This window comes from Propithecus coquereli, unplaced genomic scaffold (assembly GCF_000956105.1).
Source record: "Propithecus coquereli isolate 6110/MARCELLA unplaced genomic scaffold, Pcoq_1.0 Scaffold9, whole genome shotgun sequence".
NCBI lineage: Eukaryota > Metazoa > Chordata > Mammalia > Primates > Indriidae > Propithecus > Propithecus coquereli.
The window spans coordinates 19,241,674-19,262,222 of record NW_012155284.1 but is presented as its reverse complement, the minus strand read 5'-3'; the positions used below and the strand labels follow the sequence as shown (position 1 = coordinate 19,262,222).

Below are 20,549 nucleotides of genomic sequence, written 5' to 3'. Positions count from 1 at the left end.
AGGAATGGAATAATAAATTAAGAATAGAAATTAATGGAAATTTTAAAAACATACAATAGAGAATATCAACAAAGGCAACAGATGGTTGTTTGAAAAGACTAATAAAATTGATAAACCCCTAGTGAGACTAATCCAGAAGGAAATAAGGAAATAAAAAACAAAAATATCCAATATCTGAAATGAAGGAGGGACATTACTGAAGATCCTTCAGATGTATTAAATTTATGAGGCCAGCATACCCTTTATACCAAAACATGACAAAGTTATTAAAAGAAAAGTCAAGCTAGAACTCTCTCATCTGACAAATGCAAATCTTAAATAAAATATTAACAAGCTAAATCTAGTAATGTAACACATTGTAGCTAAGTCCAGTTTATTCCAGGAATGCAAGGTTCATTTAACATTCAAAATAGTAATTTAATGTAGTTAACCAAGTTAATAAAATGAAGGAGAAATCTCTATTATCTTGACAGATTCAAAAATACCATTTAATAAAATTTTACACCTATTTATGACAAGAAAACTCTTAGCAAACTAGAAACAAAAGAGAACTTTCTTAATATAATAAAGGGTATTTACAAAACAATTTAGCATCACAAAAAGTCATTTTTAATACTGAAATGTTAAGAACTTTTCTTCCGAAATCAGGAATGAGAAAAAGATTCTTGCCATCACCATTTCTATTCAACACTGCAAATCTTAGTCAAAGAAATAAGAGTAGGGAGGGGAAAACAATAAAAGGTATAGGACTGGAAAAGAATAAGGAAAAATTTAAATATTTTTAGAAAATGTGATTGTGTTATTCAAAAGAATCTATAGGTAAAGGGTTTAAGTTAACCAGGGAGTTCAGCAAGTTTGCCAGAGAGAAAACTCAGTTGTATTTCTGATACTTGCAACAGCAAGTGAAATTTACAAAACAGTATCATTTCCAACAGCATCGAAAATATCAAATACATAGAAATACATCTAACAAAAGATGTATAAGACCACTATAATGAACTATTTTTCTATCTTCTTGTCAGTGCCACACTTAATCAATATGCTTTATCATAAGTAATGACATCAAATAGTTTAAGTCTTTCCTCCTTGTTCTTTTTCTTTAGGGCTCTATTGGCTATTCTTGGCTAACTGTATTTTCGTATAAATTTTAGAAGAAGATTGTGAATCTCCACAAAAAAATGAAACTTGTTGACATTTTGGCTGAAATAGCACTGCCTTCATGGGAGAACTGACATTATTATAATATAGTGTCTTCCCATCCATGGATGATATAGTCCTTCATTCATTTAGATCTTTAATTTCTTTCAAAAATGGTTTCTAAATTTCTAATCTATGGTGTTAGAAATCAATAGAATGTTTACTTTTGGAAAATTGCTAACAGTTTTTAGGGAAGAGCATACAGGGAAGGAGAGACTATGTGTTTGGCAGGTAATGTGCCAGTTCTTGCCCTGAGTTTTCTTTCCTTTTCTATTTTTTTCAAATTCAGGATGCGAAGAGAAGGCAATCCCTCAGAATGCAACTGAGATAGTCACAACTATCATGTATCATATGTGTATTATGTGGACAGTGTATAAAAGCTCAAGAGACAAGTACTGGATGGTCCTCTAGATCAAGGTTTTTCAAACTGCAGATTATGTGTTTAGTAGGTTACAATCAGCCTTATTTTCAATAAAATAGAAAAGAATAGAAATTATGAAAGTGCATCATGTGAAGTAAGGTTAAGCCAACGCTGTTTCATGACTCTTTTGCTTAAGCTATACTCACACAAATATATGTACATGCATATAGACCATGATGTGAAAACTGTTTGTTATGGTTGATTACAGTCAAAAATATCTAAAGAACTATGCTCTCGAAACTACCAACAGAACTCTAAATGTCATGGCATGTTATAAAATCTGGTCCTTACCATTAACAGGTATTTTGTAGCTATACCATTTTTGCTTGAGCTCAGATGTAAACCTTAGTTTTGTGAATATGAAGTTTGTGATGGGATAGACTTGAACAAAAGTGAATGATGAAAGATTCATAATTAATGTATCGATTTAAGAAAGAACTGTAGTTACGAGTGAATTAATTAGAGAAGAACATGAGAACGACAATGTAATGAAGGTAACCAGAACTCAGTGTCTTTGAAAGAGGATATCCAGAACAACTGGACTTCAGCTCGGGGAGGCTGTTACAGGAAACACGCGCTCCCTTTAAGAAGGGGGCGGAAGGGCTGCAGTGGCAGTGAGCAAAGAGGAAGGACAGCTCCCCAGACCACTGTACTCCTTTTGCATTTAACCTGCTCTGGTCTTCAAGATTCTCCCATCAGTGGCTGAACAGGCAGTCAGCCACCCCACCTATCCATGTCTGGCTCTCCTACTCTCCCTGCAAGAACCACCATGCAATTTGCTTTCCCATCTCTCTGGGTCAGGTTCACCACCTCCTGTGTGGTGTCTCCCAGCCAGCCTCAGCTGGCATTTAGGCAAAAGAGATGGAGATATTGAGAGGTGAGGACACCTTTAACCTGAACTACCCCACCCAGAAGAAACCCTGTAGGGTCAAATATCTCCAAATGGTGTAACAATATAAAATATTAGAATTATAGCCAAAAATTATGATAATAATAATAAGAGTTAATATTTATTGATCATCTATTTTGTGTGAGGCATTGTTTCACACATTTTACATGGACTAGCTCATTTAATTTTCACAGTAACACAGAGGTTAGTAATGATATCCCCATTTTGCAGATGGAGCTAATGAAGCACAGAATTTTTAAACAAGTTAGCACACGTTCTCACAGCTAAAAATAGTGGAGAATATAAAAAGAAAAGAACTAAGAGCAGACTACAAAGTAACGAAGAAAGAAGAGAATATTGAATCATCAACTTGACAAAATGGGACTCTATACATTTTTAATTTGCCTTTAGTTAGAACTACAAGAGTTCACACGCACTCAAGGGGAATTCTCACTGCCTTTACCTGTCAAATTTTGGGTGGCATTTTTAGAAATGGCCAATGTTAATCTCAGAAAAGTTTTTTTCCTCAAGAAAGATATTGCCTTTGTAACTTCCAAACTAGTCCTCATAATGAAATGCTGAAAAGTTTCTAGGGGCTCATCAGGACACTAATCCAAAATCCAAGAAACTTTATCACCAGGTGACTAAAATCCACCCTACTTACTTGGGACAGGTCAGATCCCCTACCTTATTTTGGTAAATCCAGCAAAAAGTCTGGTAGATCAGGAAAATAAACCATTTAACCCATGCATCCAAAATCACTGGGGGAAAAAAATGTCATCAAAATCCCCAAGCCTAGTGAAATACCTGCTCCAAAAACAGAGCTAACATCAAACAGCTGAGTTAAATATTGATCATTAGATGGTGGTTTCTCCACCATGATGTTCAAAGAAATTAAAAAGTTGCTGAAAGATGGGAAGACAAGGAAGAAAGAGACAGAAGCCTAGCCATTACTAACAAATTTTAAGTACTTATTTAAAAGAGAGAACTTTCAGCATGACATTTAGACACTGCTTATGTGATGTGCACAGTCGTGTTAGAGCCCTGACCTAAATTCAGTGGTTTAAAAAGAGTTGTCTCCACTCCCACCCATTTCCAAATGCCAGCTGAGAACTCATTTCTCTGACCTTTTTCATCCACAGGAAATCCCTGAGAACTTCACCAAAAATTAACGAACAAAAAGGTCAGAAAGTTAAAATGCAGTATGCAGTCTGTCCCCCTTCCTAAAATGGCCATTTGGTTTAAATTCATGATAATGAAAGAGTTAAAAGTCTGCACAGTTTAAGAACAACCAGTTGACCTTTAAATGTGCTGGTTTGAATCCAATCACCTTTCAACAAGCATGAAATCTGGCACAAGGCGTACTAACACACACCAATTATTTTCATAGTGTACATGACTGGGCTCACAGCGTCCTGTTTAGAAAAAAGAATAATGTTCATTTTCCAAAGCCAGACTTAAAGGCTGAGTGTCTCTGTTGGTGGGATTTTCCTTTGGTAACTGTCTCCACAAATACTGTTAGAAGAGGCCTTTCCTTGAAAAAGCACAGCACAGTACCATAAAGAAAATAACTTTCTCATTTTGTTTAAATTCTGTTATATGAAACAGTTTTCCCCAACTTTTAGTACGTCAAAAGTAAAAATAGCTGGGGGAAATAATTCATTACTATCCTTAGTTAAGAACTTTGCAACCCATATATGTAAGAGAAAAAAAAATCCACTCCCAGTGACAGGATGAAAGACTGAATCTCACTTTGAGCAAATACATTAAAATCCAGAGATTCAAAACCAATCATGGAGAGAGTTTCTACTTTCTAAAATGATTGTTTGTTTTTCAAAAGTAATTCCCATGAGGTTCTTTTAAGTTGTAAGATCCCCTCCTCATGTCTTCAAAATATAATTCAATTTACAAACATTTCTTCACAGGCTTCTTAAGAACACATTGCATAGCTGTGTTAGTGCAATATACAGAGACAGATGCCCTAACTGGGGGACCGAGCCACGTGGCCAGATAGCCTCTGGTCAGCTGCAGAACTGTGTTCTTTCTCACCTCCTTTGTCCTCTCCCTCTGTGGTTTCCTCTGTGTCCCAATGCCCACCATCACCGCCACACTGCTTACTGCCATGGACCACTTATACCCATACCTGGACCATATTCAAGCCCGAGTCTGATTTTTCTTTATTTAATCCTTTGCCTTAGGAGTGAGACTTTTGAGATTCTTTCCCAAAATCCTCCGCTCTCAGCTCCTCACTCCAGTGGGAGACTTCTGCTGGCCATGCCCATGTCTGTCAGCCCCTCCTTGTCACAATATTTGATTTTCCCCCTCATTCACTCTCTGTCATCTTGTTAGTTCAGAAAACAAGAAAGGTCAGCATTTGACAGCAATGCAGGTGGCAGCCCATGGGCTGTGGCTCCAGACCAGCACCCAGATCACCACCCACCAGCCACTTCCGCTTTGCGCCTGAGCAGGGAGGGGCTTGATTCAGGAAGAGAAGGCACCGCCTGGGTTGGGTACTGCTCACAGACCATGCCAGGAAAACATCTGCTGGCCTGGGGCCCTGGCACAGAAGGCCCCTTAGAGTTTACTATCAGGACAACCTGGTTATGTGCACAGTCCTGAGGACTCCTCCAAAACCAAAGGGGCCCTCCCAGAGCGCTGGCAGAGCAGGGTCATTCCACAGCCGTGCCAGGCAAGACAGGCAGCCAAGGTCTCCACGGGCCTGCCTCGCTGCCCCGTCCTAATCTGCACTCATTCCTAAGAAGCAAAGCTCCATTGCCAGCGTCTTCTAAGCAGCCACTAATTCGGATCCCTTTTTCCTACTCTGGGACTGATTAGATGTCAAGGTCCAGACGCTCATGATCGACACCAACTCACAACAGATTCCCCCGCCCCCATTTGCCTCGCCAAGATTTGGGAAGCAGGGAAATGACATTGTCTCTTTGCTACCATCCTCAGCTCAACCTACGACACAAAAACCAACATCTTCTGCATACAAAGTGTGAAACACCAAAAAGCCTGCACCTGTCTTTTAGTTATCCTCCTTGCATGCAGTGAATGACTCCCTCAAATCACATCATTCTAAAGTCTGTGACACAAAAAGGGACCCACAGTCCTACATGCTTGAAGAATTGCATGGCAACATATTTAGTTAACATTTTCTATTTTCTTAATTGGGGTACACAATTCAATTATAGATGAGATCTATTCAGGCCTCCCAGCCCCTGCTTTCTGTCAGCACCCTAAACACTACAACCTCCACCAGAAAGCAGTACAATACTGGGAAAAAGAAAGCACAAGAGACCTAAATACGGAAGACTAGGAATTCATTCTCAACATGGTTATTAACCGAGTGACTTCAGCCAAGTCACTAAATTTCACTGAAACCTCAGTTTCACCTTCTGTAAAATGGGAATTATAATATTCGCCTCACAGCATGCTATGCAGGAAGCAAATGAGGTAATGAAAGTGAACATACTTTTCCAGAGAGAGAGGGAGAGAAGAAAGACACATGGAGGGGAAGAAAAACTGAAAAGATCTGCCCTCCCTCACCTTTTCACACTAGCAGGTAAAATAAAATGTTCAGACAGGAAACCTAAAGAAGAGAACCCAAATATAGTATTCTTATAGTATTCAAAGGGAGAAGCCACTGTATTTTCCAAATGTGGCCAAAATCTCAGTCTGAGCAGCATGTTTTGAACTCCTGAGTACATGAACTCCTGCACTAAAGCTTGGGACTTTGACCTGCAGGAGAAGACCAAAACACTTTTCTCATTTTATTCCCTGGAGTATAAAAACAAGAGCAAATTTCAGGAGTAAAGGGAGACAAACAGCTCAGACCATGAACTTACTTTATCCCCATGGCAAATCAATTTCAGGAGAAAATTTCAGCTTTGTGTGTTCTTCCTGGTCCCACTAGAATGGGAAGTTCTGCTCAGAGGCCCGAAATAGAAAACAGGAAGTCAACAGAACTGATTTTTCTAACTCCCCAAATGCAAATCACTGCACTCTGTTATGAATGAGAATTAGAGTAAGGTGTAAACCTCCTTTTCTGTGTTTTAAAGGAGGTCACGTGCTGATTGTGTACAGAAAATATCCTACTCCAGGGAAGAAAGGAAAGATCCACCATCTTCCTTCCTTAATAAAGGAGAATTGGCAGTCAGACTGATGGTGAAGTAAAGGCTACCAAGGTGTCCTCATCAGAACCAACTGCCACTAAAAATAATGAAGCGGCCCCACTTTGATGCTGACACCATTCTCTGAGCTAGTTCCTCTAAACGTGCTATTCTCGAAGGAAGCAGATACTACAGTGGCTCTCCTCCCAACTTCCTCATTACCATTTTTAGCATCAATATTTTCATAGAGTCCCATGTTTGAAACTTTCAAGTTGACACTCTGAGCGTCAACCCCCATACACATCCTTTAGTCAGTTTCTGTCGTCTACCACCATTTCCACCTTACTTGCATCCATCACAGATTCCACGAATTCTCCCGTCCCAGCTCCACTGGTGCGCCACGCCTCACCACCTCCTCAGCCATCTCTGGTCTGCGTCCTCGGCACCCTGCTTTTTCTGCCTGCTCTCTTTTTTAAGACTGCCAGGTGAATCCTCCCAGCCTGCTGCTTCCTCACTTTGTCCCCCTGCTCCAGCGTACGCCACAGCTCTCCATACCTACTGATCACGTCTAAATTGCTCAGCCAGTGGTCTTGCTGTATCTACCCAGCTTAGGCTGAGTGTGACAGGAGGAAGTGCTCAAGCCTGGGGACCAGATGGATGGGGCAGACTCTTAGGTGAGCTCTATCAGGAGTGGCTGTGAATCTGGGGCAATTATGAAAACTCTCTGCACTCTGGTTTCCTCATTTGTGGAATGAAGATAAAAATACCTACCTACACAGTTATTAAGGATCAAACAGGGTAACATAGACAAAGTGGTCCTAGTGGGTTTCAATAAGAAGAGGAATTAATGCTTATGGGGCACTTACTACATGCCGGGTTCTGTTCTGAGCGCTGTGCATGTGTTCATGCAGGTATTGTTACTAACTTCATTTTGCAGAAGAGGAAATTGAAGTAAGAGAGAATAAGTTAAGTCACTGAAGTAAGTACAGTCACGTACCAGATCAGTAGAGGAACCAGGCTTTGAACTCCAGCAGTCTGACTCCTGAGGCTGCACATGTAACTCCGAGCTCTGCTGCCTCCCACTTAGGATAGTTTCCCTGCCCCTCACCCCTTCCCTTCAACTTTCACTGGCTAACACAGCCCACGTGTCCACCTCAGTCCCTACCATCCTTCTTCACTCCACATTCCAATTTCCCCTGATGGATGCCACACTGCATTTTCTCTCCAAGCTCACCTGCTGTCTTGAAGGCAACAGCTACTGTGTGCTCTCTATGCCCAAGTGTACCATCTCTCTACTCTTTAGCTAGAAAGATAAAGTACTTACCTTTATCTAGAAGATCTTTACCTACAAACTGCATCTAAAAAGTAGACCACATCCCCAAATTCCAGCATGTCCAAAAAGAAGATGCTATGTCCATGAACACTGTAGCTGCCACCACCAAGCCAATCCTCCTGATTTCCAATCCCTTGTCTAACATTTACCAAGCAGCTACCACGTTCATTTTGTAGGCGAAGGTGACATGGGCTTGTTCTCCTAGGAGCTCAGAGTCTAATGAGGAGATCAAGGTTTACGTAGAAATTTTAAATAGCTTGTGATAAGTACTACATGCACACTACTAATGGCATCGCCATCTCTGGCCCTTCTCGATCTTGCATTTCCCATGCTGTCATTCACCAAAGCTGTCACACTGCCCTTCTTTTCATCTCTGCTGCCACCAGTGATTTATTTGCTCCCTCCCTCACTCCTGAACTATTGTAGTCCCCTCCCAACTCTTCTCACTGCCTCATTCTCCTGCCCCTCAAAACCAGCCCATTTCCCGCTGCCAAATAACCCGATGTTGTCACTCTCACATTTGAAACCCATGAAGGTTGATGGACCAAGTGCAAAGCCCTGGGCTTGACCAGGCAAAGCTGCCTGGAAATTCGACTTTCCATCGTTACTTGGCTTCATTCCCCTCCACACACATACACTTCCCTTCACACACCACAGCTGAGAGAGACTTCTTGTAGTTCTCCAAAAATGACTCACATTCCTATTTTCTGTGCTTCCCACCCTGCCCTCATCCCCTCTGCCCTCATTTTTAATCTCTGGAACTCAGGTGCTCCTCAAAGGTTTAGGTCAAAAGTCATCTTCTCCATGAAACTTTCTCCTTTCTCCCACAATGTGTGACAGCTCCATTCTCTGATTTGCTTCAGTCATGCATTTGTATCTCCTTTAGGGCACTTAAATTCTACCTTGCGCTACAATCATTTGTTATTTATCTTATGGTCTCGGTATCTTTAGGACAGATACTTTGTCTTAATCATCTTTGTTCAATACAATGCCTAGCAGAGATCCTCAAGTATAATATGTGCTAAATAAGTAATGGATATGTTTCTTATTTCTTTGTATGTGGTATAGTGAGAAAAATATCTCATGAGGACTCAAGCAGAGACCCATGTGTTTTCTGTTTCATTACCATCATCCATGATGACTAATTGTATGTGTTAACTTGAATGAGCTAAGATATGCCCAGATAGCTGGTAAAACATTATTTCTGGGTGTGTCTGTGAGGGTGCTTCTGGAAGAGGTTAGCATTTGAATCAGTAGACTGAATAAAGAAGATCTGTCCTCATCAATATAGGCAGGCAGCATTCAATCTACTGAGGACGCAGATAGAAAAACAGAAGGAAGATAAATTCTCTCTTCCTGGGCTGGGACATCCATCTTTTCCTGGTCTCAGACATTGGAGCTCCTGGTTCTTGGTCCTTTGGACTACGGAACTTACACCAGCGGCTTCCAATTTCTCAGGCCTTTGACATCAGACTGACAGTTACATCTTCAGCTCCCCTGGTTCTCAGGTTTAGCCTCACACAACTGGCTTTCACGGTTCTCCAGCTTGCAGATGACATACTGTGAGATTTCTCAGCCTCTGTAATTGCATGAGCCAATTCCCATAATAAATCTCCTCTTATATATCCATATATTTCCTACTGATTTTCTTGCTCTGGAGAATCCTAATACACTACCTAATCATTTATCCAACAAATCTTTTCATCCCTAAGCAATATGTTAGGCATTGGAGGTACAAAAATAAAAATGCCTACATTCAAGACACTTACATTCTGTAACAGAGAGATTGGCACAGAGTACAAATAAAATAACGAGATACATGCAAATGCAAAATAATATGAATTGCAAAAGTATGGCAAGCCACCACCAACTAGGTGTGTGAGCAGATCACTTTCACTGTGAGCTAAATATTAATAGGTATAAAATGCAAACTCATAGGTAGTCTGTGAATTTATGATTCTAACCATCATGTGGCCTTCTTTGCTAATGGATGGCACTTTTGTATTAGTAAGTTCCAATATATTTGCAAAAATATTTTTTTTTTTGGTTTTGGTTTTTATTTTTTTGTTTTTGGAGATAGGGTCTTACTCTATTGCCCAGGCTAGAGTGCAGGGGTGTCATCATAGCTCATTGCAACCTCAAACTCCTGAGCTCAAGCGATCCTTCTGCCTCGGCCTCCCGAGTAGGTGAGATTCCAGGTGTGTGCCACCACACCTGGCTAATTTTTTAACTTTTTGTAGAAATGGTGTCTCTCTACGTTGCTCAGGCTGGTCTGGAACTCCTGGTCTCAAGTGATCCTCCCACCTAAAACTCCCAAAGTGCTAGGATTATAGTCACAAGCCACCACACCTGGCCAAAAATCTATTATTCATGCCAATTAATGCTAAGGAAATCAAGTAAGCAGCAGCTAAAGAAAGGTAAAAACCAGCAGCTGAAATTGATAATTAGATAATGAAAAAATAAATTATAAGTGTTTCCTCAGCACCACTAGATATATGTCAGTGAAATTCAAGGCCATGACATGCAGGGTAAGCCTAGCAGGGAGTAATGTCCAGGAGACATGAGAGATGCTCCCCTCTGGGCTCCCATATTCTGTTACTAATATTGACCACCTGAGCTTGGAAATGTGTGTGTGCGAGTCAGCGCCCTTCTATGATGTGGGGAGAGACTTCTTTTTGCTCATCTCTACATCCCTTACACACAAGGCCTGGCACATAGCAAGCATTAAACAAATACTTGTAAATGAAACAATCAGTCATTACCATCAAGAATTTACTGAAGATTTGCACACGCTAATCTAGAACTACAAATGGTAGGGCTCCTATCATCAAATCAAATCAATGAAAACGTTGAGGCCTAAACTGTGAACCACAACTTGTTCTTAGATAGGGGTCATTATCAAAGAAAAACAACTCAGCCACCAAGAAGTCATGTCAAAATAACAAATTCTCTTTTTGCATCTCTCAAACACTGTGAAAGGGAATCTCAGTCCGCAGCAACAATTCACAAAGCCCCTTCCTTTCATGTTCTCATGTCATATCACACAAGCCCTGTCATGTGTCTCTCTCCTTCAATCCCTCCCACCAAAGCTCTTTTCCCAGGCCCAGTCCACAGACCTTCTATCCCTCCACCTTTTCCCTTGATTCCACATCGCAAAAGTCCAAAAGGTCTGGTGAGATCAAACATTGCCTGAAATGTAGGGAAGAAAAAGAAAATAAATAAGCAAAACCAGAATCATTTTTTGTAGGGAGTCAAAGAACAGCTCAAATCTACCATATGTTACAGATGCTGGCCTGATGGTATGTAGGTACAACTTAAAGGTGCCAAAATAAATAGAGAAGAGTACAAAGAAATGAAAGTGTTTACATTTTTTAAGTATGCGCAACGTTTAGGAGAAGTATGGTGCTCAGTTATAAAATATGTATTAAGTATCTACTCTAAGAATTATTTTGAAAGAGACACTGTGTCAGGGGTACTCAAGACCCCCTACATTTGGACATTCACTAGAGGGACTCACGGGACTCAGCACATCACTGTACTTACAGCTAAGATTGATTCCGGCAATGTGTAAGTGTACGGGCACAGGGTAGCCTGAAGGATCCCAGACTTCCGTGTGCTCTCCCTCTCATGAGAGATCACGCAGAGTACACTCCTCCCAGCAATGAAAATGCAGCAACTTGTATAGGATATTTCAGCCTAAGGAAGCTTTTTAGAGACTCAGTGCCCAAGGTTCTTAGTGGGGGCTGGTCACATAGGCACCCTCTGCCTAGCACATAAAAACATTCCAAACTCCCAGAAGAGAAGCAGGCACTCAAACATAAACTGTGTTGTTTGCACAAAAGTCTAGGCACAGCAAACCATATTTATCAGTTACCTGTCGACTGAGAGCATTCTAAGGGCCACATTCCCAGTCACCAACCAAGGGCTAACCTTGCAAACAGGACTTTCTACGGGTAGCAGCCTCAGGGCTGCTATGTTAACTGTTTTCTGCACAGATACAAGGATCAAGCTCTATCTTGAGGCAATTAACATCTAGAGAAATAAGATTTATACATAAAAATATGCAATGCACACATTAGCATGCTAGACAACATGAAAGCAACGTTTCCCAAAATGTCTTCTAGACTACTTTCATCAGAATCAGCAGGGTGTTTATCAACCCGGTGGCTACAACCCCAAAGGTCCTAAGCAGTAGAAGAATGGGGCATCGGTCAGAGCCACAGGTTAAGGCGAGTTAATAGAAGACCTGGAGTATCATCACAATGAGAAATTTTAATTTGATTTCACAGCCTTGGGAAGCCACTGAAAGTTTTCTTTTTTTTTTTTCCCCAGCAGCTAAGATCAAAACAGCACTGTTTGAAGACGAATCTGATCATCTTATGTAGAATATATTGGAAGAGCAGGGACCAGAGGCCAAGAAACCAGAAGCTCAAAAGGAATGAAAATGATCATAACTAGTATCTAGAGGTCACTCACTGGGAGTTATACCTTGCTCGAGGTACTTCCCATGAATCCTCATGTCAACCTTCTAAGGCAGGTGCTATTGTTCCATTTTTTAGAGAAACTTGGCCAATGTCATACAAGTCAGGACAACAGAAAAGGAACAGAGTAGAAAAGGAAATAGAAAAAGCATGGAGTGTGAGCCAATGCCTGAGGCAAGGGAGAGGCCGAGATCACAAATAATACCCACAGATATCTTGTCCTTTCCTCCCTTAAGGCCTTTCATTCTAAGAAGACAGGGAGAAAGTTTTCTTCCAAAAATGGTAGAAGGTGAAAGGAAAGAGCTACAAGCAGAAATAGTAGAAATTTTCTAAATGAGATAAGAGAGGTGAAGAATGAATAGGATGTCCCAGCTTCTTCCTGACCCAGATAAATAGTAAGAAACAAAGTGCAATGTAGCAACCCGATTGAAAGAAAGCAGTGGGTAGCCAGTGATCTTTAATATCTTAGAGCAATTTACACTATTAAAAATTTCCCCTCTTGGTTATTTCCCTCTGGCATGGCATAATCCCAAAATTGCTTAATAACTGAGCTACTCTAGACACTGTAATTCTTAGGCAATCTAAAATGAACACTTCAGAAGCATCACAGACTCATCATCGAGACGCAGTTATCGATCACTTGATTGCATAAAAACTGTTGGTGCTGCTAGAGTAGGACACTGACCCCAAGGGCTTTAGAGGACACACCAGAGTAATTTGCTTGACTGATAAATATCCATCTTGGTTCTTTCTTCATAAAACCAAGAATTAAGCAACAAGACATAACAAGTCACTATTTAAGGGGAATTAATCTGTTGCCTCAATCGGCATTAAGCAGAAAGCCAAAGACCATTAGGACAAATTGGAATTAATTAATATGCCAAAATAACTCAATACTAGGATGCTGATCTTATCTTGTTGGAAATCACTCCAAATCTTTATTAGCCCCTAACATAACTTCCAAGTGAGCTGCCTGAATTTCTCATTCAGAATCCCTGTTAGCCAACTGAACCACTCAGGAGTATGGCCAGGAAACGACACAGACGAACTCAAACAAAATCTTCAAAACCTTAGACGTCACCCCAAAGGCCTGTGGAATGTACCCTGTGATTGGGGAGAATTCATTCTGACTGTGGTAACCAGCTCAGTTACAGCTTGCTTGAGAATGTTTTTCCCCTAAGAGGTAATGCCAGGAAGAAGTTATTTGAAAGGATTTGCTCTTCCTCAGGGTAATTTATGTATTTCTTCACATATTCAGCCTGCCTTGTACTTCATGCAGGTTAAACAGAAATGTTTTCTGAGCATTTATTGTTACAGCCCTCTGAAAAGGTCTAAAAGAATGAAAGAATGCACGACCTGCTTCCAGACACTCTCGTGAGGAAGGCGGGACAGACACAGGTAAAAGTAATATGAATACTCATGAACAGTGGTTAAAAGTAAAAGCATGGGTGTGGGAGTTGAAAGGCCTACATTTAAGTCCTGGCTCCACTATTTACTACTCTGAGCAAGTTTTATAACCCTCTTTAAGCCTCAGTTTCCCCTTCTGAGAAACTGGCTCAACAATACCTTCATTATGAAGAGTAGTAAGATAATAAACATAACATGCATGGCACATAAAAGGAGTTCAACAAATGTTAGCTACTATTATATTCACAAAAATTATTATTTTTGTTTTTACTACCATGACTACGACTCCTACCACCATCTTACGGTCATTTGTATTTTGCCCCCTACCTTAAAGATAAGGAGGCTCCCAGGCTGCATGAAGGGGTCCAGTTCAGATGGAATAATTCATGTCAGGCAGGGAGGCTAGGAGGCTCGGGCTCTGTTAGAAATGTCAGAGAAGGGTATTTCAGATGGAGGAGGTGGCTGTGGAGGGAAGTCAGCAGAGCTTGGATAAAGCAGATAAGTAAGTTTGCTCTAAATGCTTCCTGAGCCGAGGAAGGGCACATGTTCACAGGTCATATGATTTTTCAGAGCTGAAAAGTGCCTTAGAAATCCTTGAGTTACTTTAAAAAAAAAAAAAATGCAGCTTTGAGATAGCCACAAAAAGCTTATGCCTTCCTCTAATGCTATTTGAAATTTTGAAATAAATTCAGAATCAAGAAGAAAAAAATATGGATGCAATGGTAACTTTGACAGAAAATGTATTTAGATCTTGAAAGGTACGTATTTCTTCCTTTGATCATGTGGCAACAACATGAGCATTGAATCTGCTGGCTCATCAGTAGCTCTTCGTTCCTAAGGAATGGAGAAAACAGAGCCCAACGCAGGGCGCTCTCAGTGTCAAGCTTATCTGTTGCTTTATTTTCAAATGTCATAAGACCCTTTCACCACAACCCTGGCACACCTCATTTGGAACCAGGACCTTGCTTACTCCAAACTCGTCATTTTACAGACAAAGGGACTGTGAGACTCAAGTGACTTACTCTTAGCCACACGGCCACTTGGCAAAGGAAAGGAACAGAATCCCGCTGATGAATAGGAAGATTCAGAGGAAGGCGGGGAACAGAAACAGCAGCGAGAACTTGGAATAACTTGCTGTGGGAAATCGAATGATGTAGGCAGCTACTTAGATTTCAGCAAGAAAGGGGCTTAAATAAAAAAATTTTTAGGAAAAGCATTCTTACTGCTACATACAGAGCACAATAAATTAACCATGTCAGATTCCTTATCTCTGCACATTTTCCTACCAGAACCTGAAATGAAACATCAACAAAATGTATTTAAAGGTAAAATTCAGTTGTCTTTTCCTTTCATTTTAGGAAGTTTTCTATTTATAGTCAGTGCTTAACCCATTTTAGAAATGAAGTTGAAGTGAGGTTTTTTTCTAGTGACTATAACGAACTTAAAGGATCTAAGAAATAAATGTTTTGTAATTTTTAAAAAGGCAGGAAGTTACAAATTGAGCACTCATGAGCTTGGGTCTTTTGGATGTTCCACCCATATCAAATCTTAGTCCTGCCTCCCTTAAGGATGCCCTTTTGCTCTGGAAACCTGGAGACACTCCGAGTTCTCCTCAGTTGAGACTTCCAGCTCAGCGAACTGGCGGCAGGGCATTTTCCAGGTGGAGTCCTCATATTTGAACCCCTCATTCCTTCCCAACACAACTGTGACCTAATACAGACCTGTGTTCTGGTAGATTCTCAGCAAACATCTGATGATGACCCTGGCCTTCAAGACTTGGCTGCCACCCTTAGCTTTCATAGCCTTTTCCCAAAAGAGACCAGATGAAAAAGGAACTTCAAGACTGGAATTTATTCTGTTCAGACACTTCTCCTGTTACTTACGAAAAGCTTTGCCAGTGTGAATACTGGCAAGGGCAACACAAACACATCCATGTTTGAGTTGCCATCTACCTAGAAGAGGAGCCTAAGGGACTGAACTTTATATATATGTATTTACTGTAGTTTGAATGTCCCCTCCAAAACTCATGTTGAAATTTAATTGTAAATGTAATGGTCTTGGGAGGTGGGGCCTTTAAGACACAATTAGGTCGTGGATGGATTAATGCTGTTATCTCAGGAGTGGGCTCCTGATAAAAGGATAAGTTTGGTCCCCATTTGCTGTGCGTTTCTAGTGTTCATTTCCACCCACCCTTTCAGCATGGCTGACCCTCACCAGATATCAGCGCCATGCTCCTGGACTTCCCAGCCTCTAAAACTGTAAGCTAAATAAGCTTCTTTTCTATATAAATTACCCAGTCCATGGTATTCTGTTATAGTAGCATAAAATGGTCTAAGACAATACTTAAGGTCAACAATATGATGTTTTGGCATACATATTGTCAAAATATAACATTATAACAAATTTAGTTTTAAGATTTAATTGACTTTTATTTGCAATTATAGAATTAGGTAGCATTTCATTTTATAAAATAGAATGTGCTCTGCTGGGCATGGTAGAAGAGCTGGTTTTTGTAAGGTGGGAAGGTGAAAACAGAATAATAGAATAAAAGCACATTGGTTAACTTCAGGTTACTTTCCCTATAAGAGTTAAAGCAGAGGGGATTTCCTTATTATACTGACTCAGGCTGACTGAGCACTTTCCAATTGGTTTCTGTGAACCTCCTTTTTTCAGAAAAATAACTGGTCTGTTTGGAGATTTACCTACTCACTTAAAGTTTCAGTTTCATTATGTGGCACTTAGCATGAGTGACTCCATTTTGGTTTGGTCTGTTGGGGCCTAGTATGGGAGCTCCCGTAAATTTAACAAGATGCATAGTGAAATGGTTACTACATCAAGCAAATTAACATATCCATCGCCTCTCACATAGTTACTGTGTGTGTGTTAAAAGTACCAGAAATCTACTCTTAGCAAATTTCCATTATGAAATACAACATTATTAACTATTGTCTTCATGCTGTACATTGGATCTCTAGGCTTACTTATCCTACATAAATAAAATTTTGTACCCTTTGACCTCCATCTTCCCACTTCCCCCACTCCTCCCACCCTTGGTAACTACCTTTCTACTCTGTTTCTATGTATTCAAATTTTTGTTTGTTGTTTTTTTTTTTTAGACATCACATATAAGTGAGATCATGCAATATTTTTCTTTCTGAGTGTGGCTTATTCCACATAGCATAATGTCCTCCAGGACCATCAATGTTGTCACAAATGGCAAGATCGCCTTCTTTTTTAAGACTAAATAATATTCCATTGTATGTATGTGTGTGTGTGTGTGTATACATATATGTAAAACACAATTTCTTTATCCATTCATCTGTCAATGGAAAAATGTTTCCATATCTTGATTATTGTGAATAATACACACACAGATATTGTTATGAGGTGATTTCATTTCCTTTGGATATATACCCAGAAAAGGACTGCTGGCTCATGTGATAGGCCTATTTTTAATTTTTTTAGAAACATCCATTGTTTTCCACAATGGTTGCACCCATCTGTATTTTCACCAACAGTATACAAGGTTTCCCTTTTCATGCACATCCTCACCAACGCTTGTTTTCTGTTTTCTTTTTGGTAATAGCCCTTCTCACACATGTGAGGTGATAGCTCACTGTAGTTGCGATTTGCATCTCCCAGATGATTAGTGATGTTGAGTACCTTTCCATGTACCTGTTGTAAGGGACTTTTCTTGCAGCTGTGTTTGAAAACACACTGCTTTTATGTAGATTGCATGGTTATTGGGAAGCTCCTTGGATTTTGTCAGAAAAGTAGCATTAGCTTTACCTAAGTGGAGCTGATGAAGATGGAGGTGGTTAAGCCCCTACATCCCCTGGCCTGTGCACTGGAGACTAAATGACGAAATGAAAGGCCAGAGGAGGAAAAATCTTAGAAAATGATGAAAAGCAAATGACTATGAATCCACTCTGGTATGAATCTCTGAAATCTTAAGGTGTTTAGGCCTTGGGAACTTCCAAACATAGGCATTTAAATAGTTCAGATACCTTGCTTGGAGTGACCCAAGCAAATCATTCCATACCCATCCTCTTTAATTTTTACCTTACTCATATCCTATGTTGAAAAAAAATAACAAATTGCTTTTGGTACAAAATTCATAAGTGATACAAGAAAATATAGTGAAATATAACACTGCTTCCTACCCTTAGCTCCTAGCCACCCAACAACTGTTACAGTTTCTTGAATATACTTCCAAAGCTGTTCTATGCATACACAAGTATATATGTACATGTATTTTTATGTAAAATTTACATATGACACACATATGAAAGTGGTTTTCAAACTATATTTATTGTGATCTACAAAAAGAAATGAACTTTCTTTTCTGTTCCATTGATATAGCTATCTGTGCACCAGTACAAGAGTGCTGTAAGAATTTTAACTTTACAATGTGTGTTTATCAGAGCATTCATGCTTCTCATTACTATTGTGATTCAAGATTTTTCCAGGATATTTTTGCTTTTCTGTTTTTCCATATAACTGTAGAATCAACTTCCCTGGGTATGTAGTCCTTTCTTGAATTATATCTTAGCACCAATTGTTGTTGTTTACATGTGTAAAGGCTATTGATTTTTGTATCTAACCACACTACTCAATACTCTTATTGTTTGTTATTATTGGCAGTTAATTTTCTTGAATTTTCAAGGTACAATGTCATGTTATTTGCAAATAAGGTTATTTTACCTCCTTGGTTCCCATTTGTACCTCTCATCTTTCTTTCTCTTATGTGCAAAGTTGGCTAGTACCTCGAGATCAATGTTCAACAATGTGCTGATAGTGGCCTCCTTGTCCCAATTTAATGGGAATGCTTCCCTTTTTAAATTTTTATTTATTCTTATTTTTAGAGGTGAGGTCTCACTCTGTTAACCAGGGTGGACTCAAACTCCTGGGCTCAAGTAATTGTCCCACCTCAGCCTCCCAAGGAGCTGAGAGATACACACCACCATGTCCAGCCAATGTGAATATTTCTATTGTTTGCCCATTAAACATAAGCTGACTTTTGAGGTAAGATAAATATATTTTATTAAGGTGTTATAAATTTAGTTCTATTTTATGGGATGTTTTTCCATAATCAATAATGGATTTTATTTTTATGACAAACATTCTTGGCAACCACGGGTGTGGGTTTATGGTTTTGCTGTTTTGATATATTAGTATGGTGAGCTGTATTAATAGACTTCCTAATATTAAACTATCCTTCCTTTCCTGAAATAAACCTTACTTGGTCTTGTTGTATTATTATTCTTTTACTGTCACCCAGGAATCTGTTTTCTAATATTTTATTGAAGACTTTTGCATTGATAGTAACAAGAGACATTGGTCTGTGGTTTTCTTTCTTTTTATCATATTTGTTGCTCTATGGCAGACTTTGGCACCAATGTAATCTCCACTTCATAAAAAAAAAAAAAAAAACTAGAGTCTTTCTTCTTTTTCCAAAAGAGTTTAAAAAGAATTGGAGTGATTGATTCATTAAGGTTATGAAGAGCTCGCGTGTGAAAACATCTGTATCTGATAGTTTAGGAGAAGGCTAGCCTTTTGACAATTTTCCTATTTTTTCCAGACTTTCCAACTCTTCTTGGGCCAGCCTTAGAACTTTATCTTCTCCAGGAATTACATATTTTATCCAGATTTCTAAATTTATTTGCATATGATTGAACAAATAAGTCTCCTATAATCCCCTTTAATTTTCTTTGTCGTTGTTTCTCTATTCTTGTTTTCTTATTTCATCTATTTCTGCTTTCTCCCATTTAAAAATAAATGAGTGGTGCACCATTATTCATGATAGCCAAGAGGTGGAAGCAACTCAAGAGTTCATGAACAGATGAATGTATAAACAGAATGCAGTATATGCACACAACAGAATACTATTCCGACATAAAAGGGAATGAAGTTCTAATACATGCTGCAATGTGGATGAACTTTGAAAACATTATACTAAGAGAAATAAGCCAGGTACAGAAGAATATTGTATGATTTTACTCATAAGAAATATCTAGAGTAGGCAAATTCATAGGAACAAAAAGTAGATTAGAGATAACTAGGGGATGGGGAAATGGGGAATTATTGCTTAAAGGATACAGAGTTCATGTTTGAGGTGATAAAAAAAGTTTGGAAATAGATAATGGTGATGGTTGTACAACATTGTACATATAATTAGTGCCTCTGAATTATGCTTAAAAACAGTTAAAATGGCAAATTTAAGTTATGTATGTTTTTAACACACAAAGATTATTTTCTTAAATAAGCATAGCAAACAGTTTTATTTAATGATATTTCCAACACAATTCATAGATTTAGTTTTGCCATTTTTTAATTTTTCAAATTAATTAATTTCTGCTTTTACCTTTACTAATTTTTTATTCTTTTTCTCTAACTTAGTTTATTTTATAAATTCTGGCATTCGATTCTTAAGTCACTTAGTTCTTATTTATTGTAAGTATTTAAAGGTATGACTTTTCCTCTAAACATTGCTGTAGCAAGATCTCATCATCTCCAATATGTAGTGTTTTAATTTTTGTTGCTTTCTAAATATTCTGCATTTTCAGTGATGATTTCCTCTTTGAAACCCCAAAATTATTTGAGGAATGTTCTTTAATTTCCAGGAGGTAAAAGTGGCTTTTTTTCTATCTTTATTATTAATTTCTGAATTTTTTTATTGTCATCAGATAATGTCTATACTATTTCTATT

At 39.1% G+C, this 20,549-nt stretch overlaps 1 protein-coding gene across 1 annotated transcript in view; it reads right to left on the bottom strand.

Annotated features, from left to right (window-relative positions):
* LOC105826564 (cAMP-specific 3',5'-cyclic phosphodiesterase 4D-like) overlaps window positions 1-6,421 on the bottom strand; it is a 490,226-nt gene extending 483,805 nt beyond the window's left edge. Inside the window, exon 1 of the mRNA XM_012664549.1 lies at window positions 6,356-6,421. The gene's annotated coding sequence lies outside the window, so the exon portion shown is untranslated. The remainder of the gene's footprint in view (window positions 1-6,355) is intronic.
* Window positions 6,422-20,549: the final 14,128 nt, after the last annotated feature.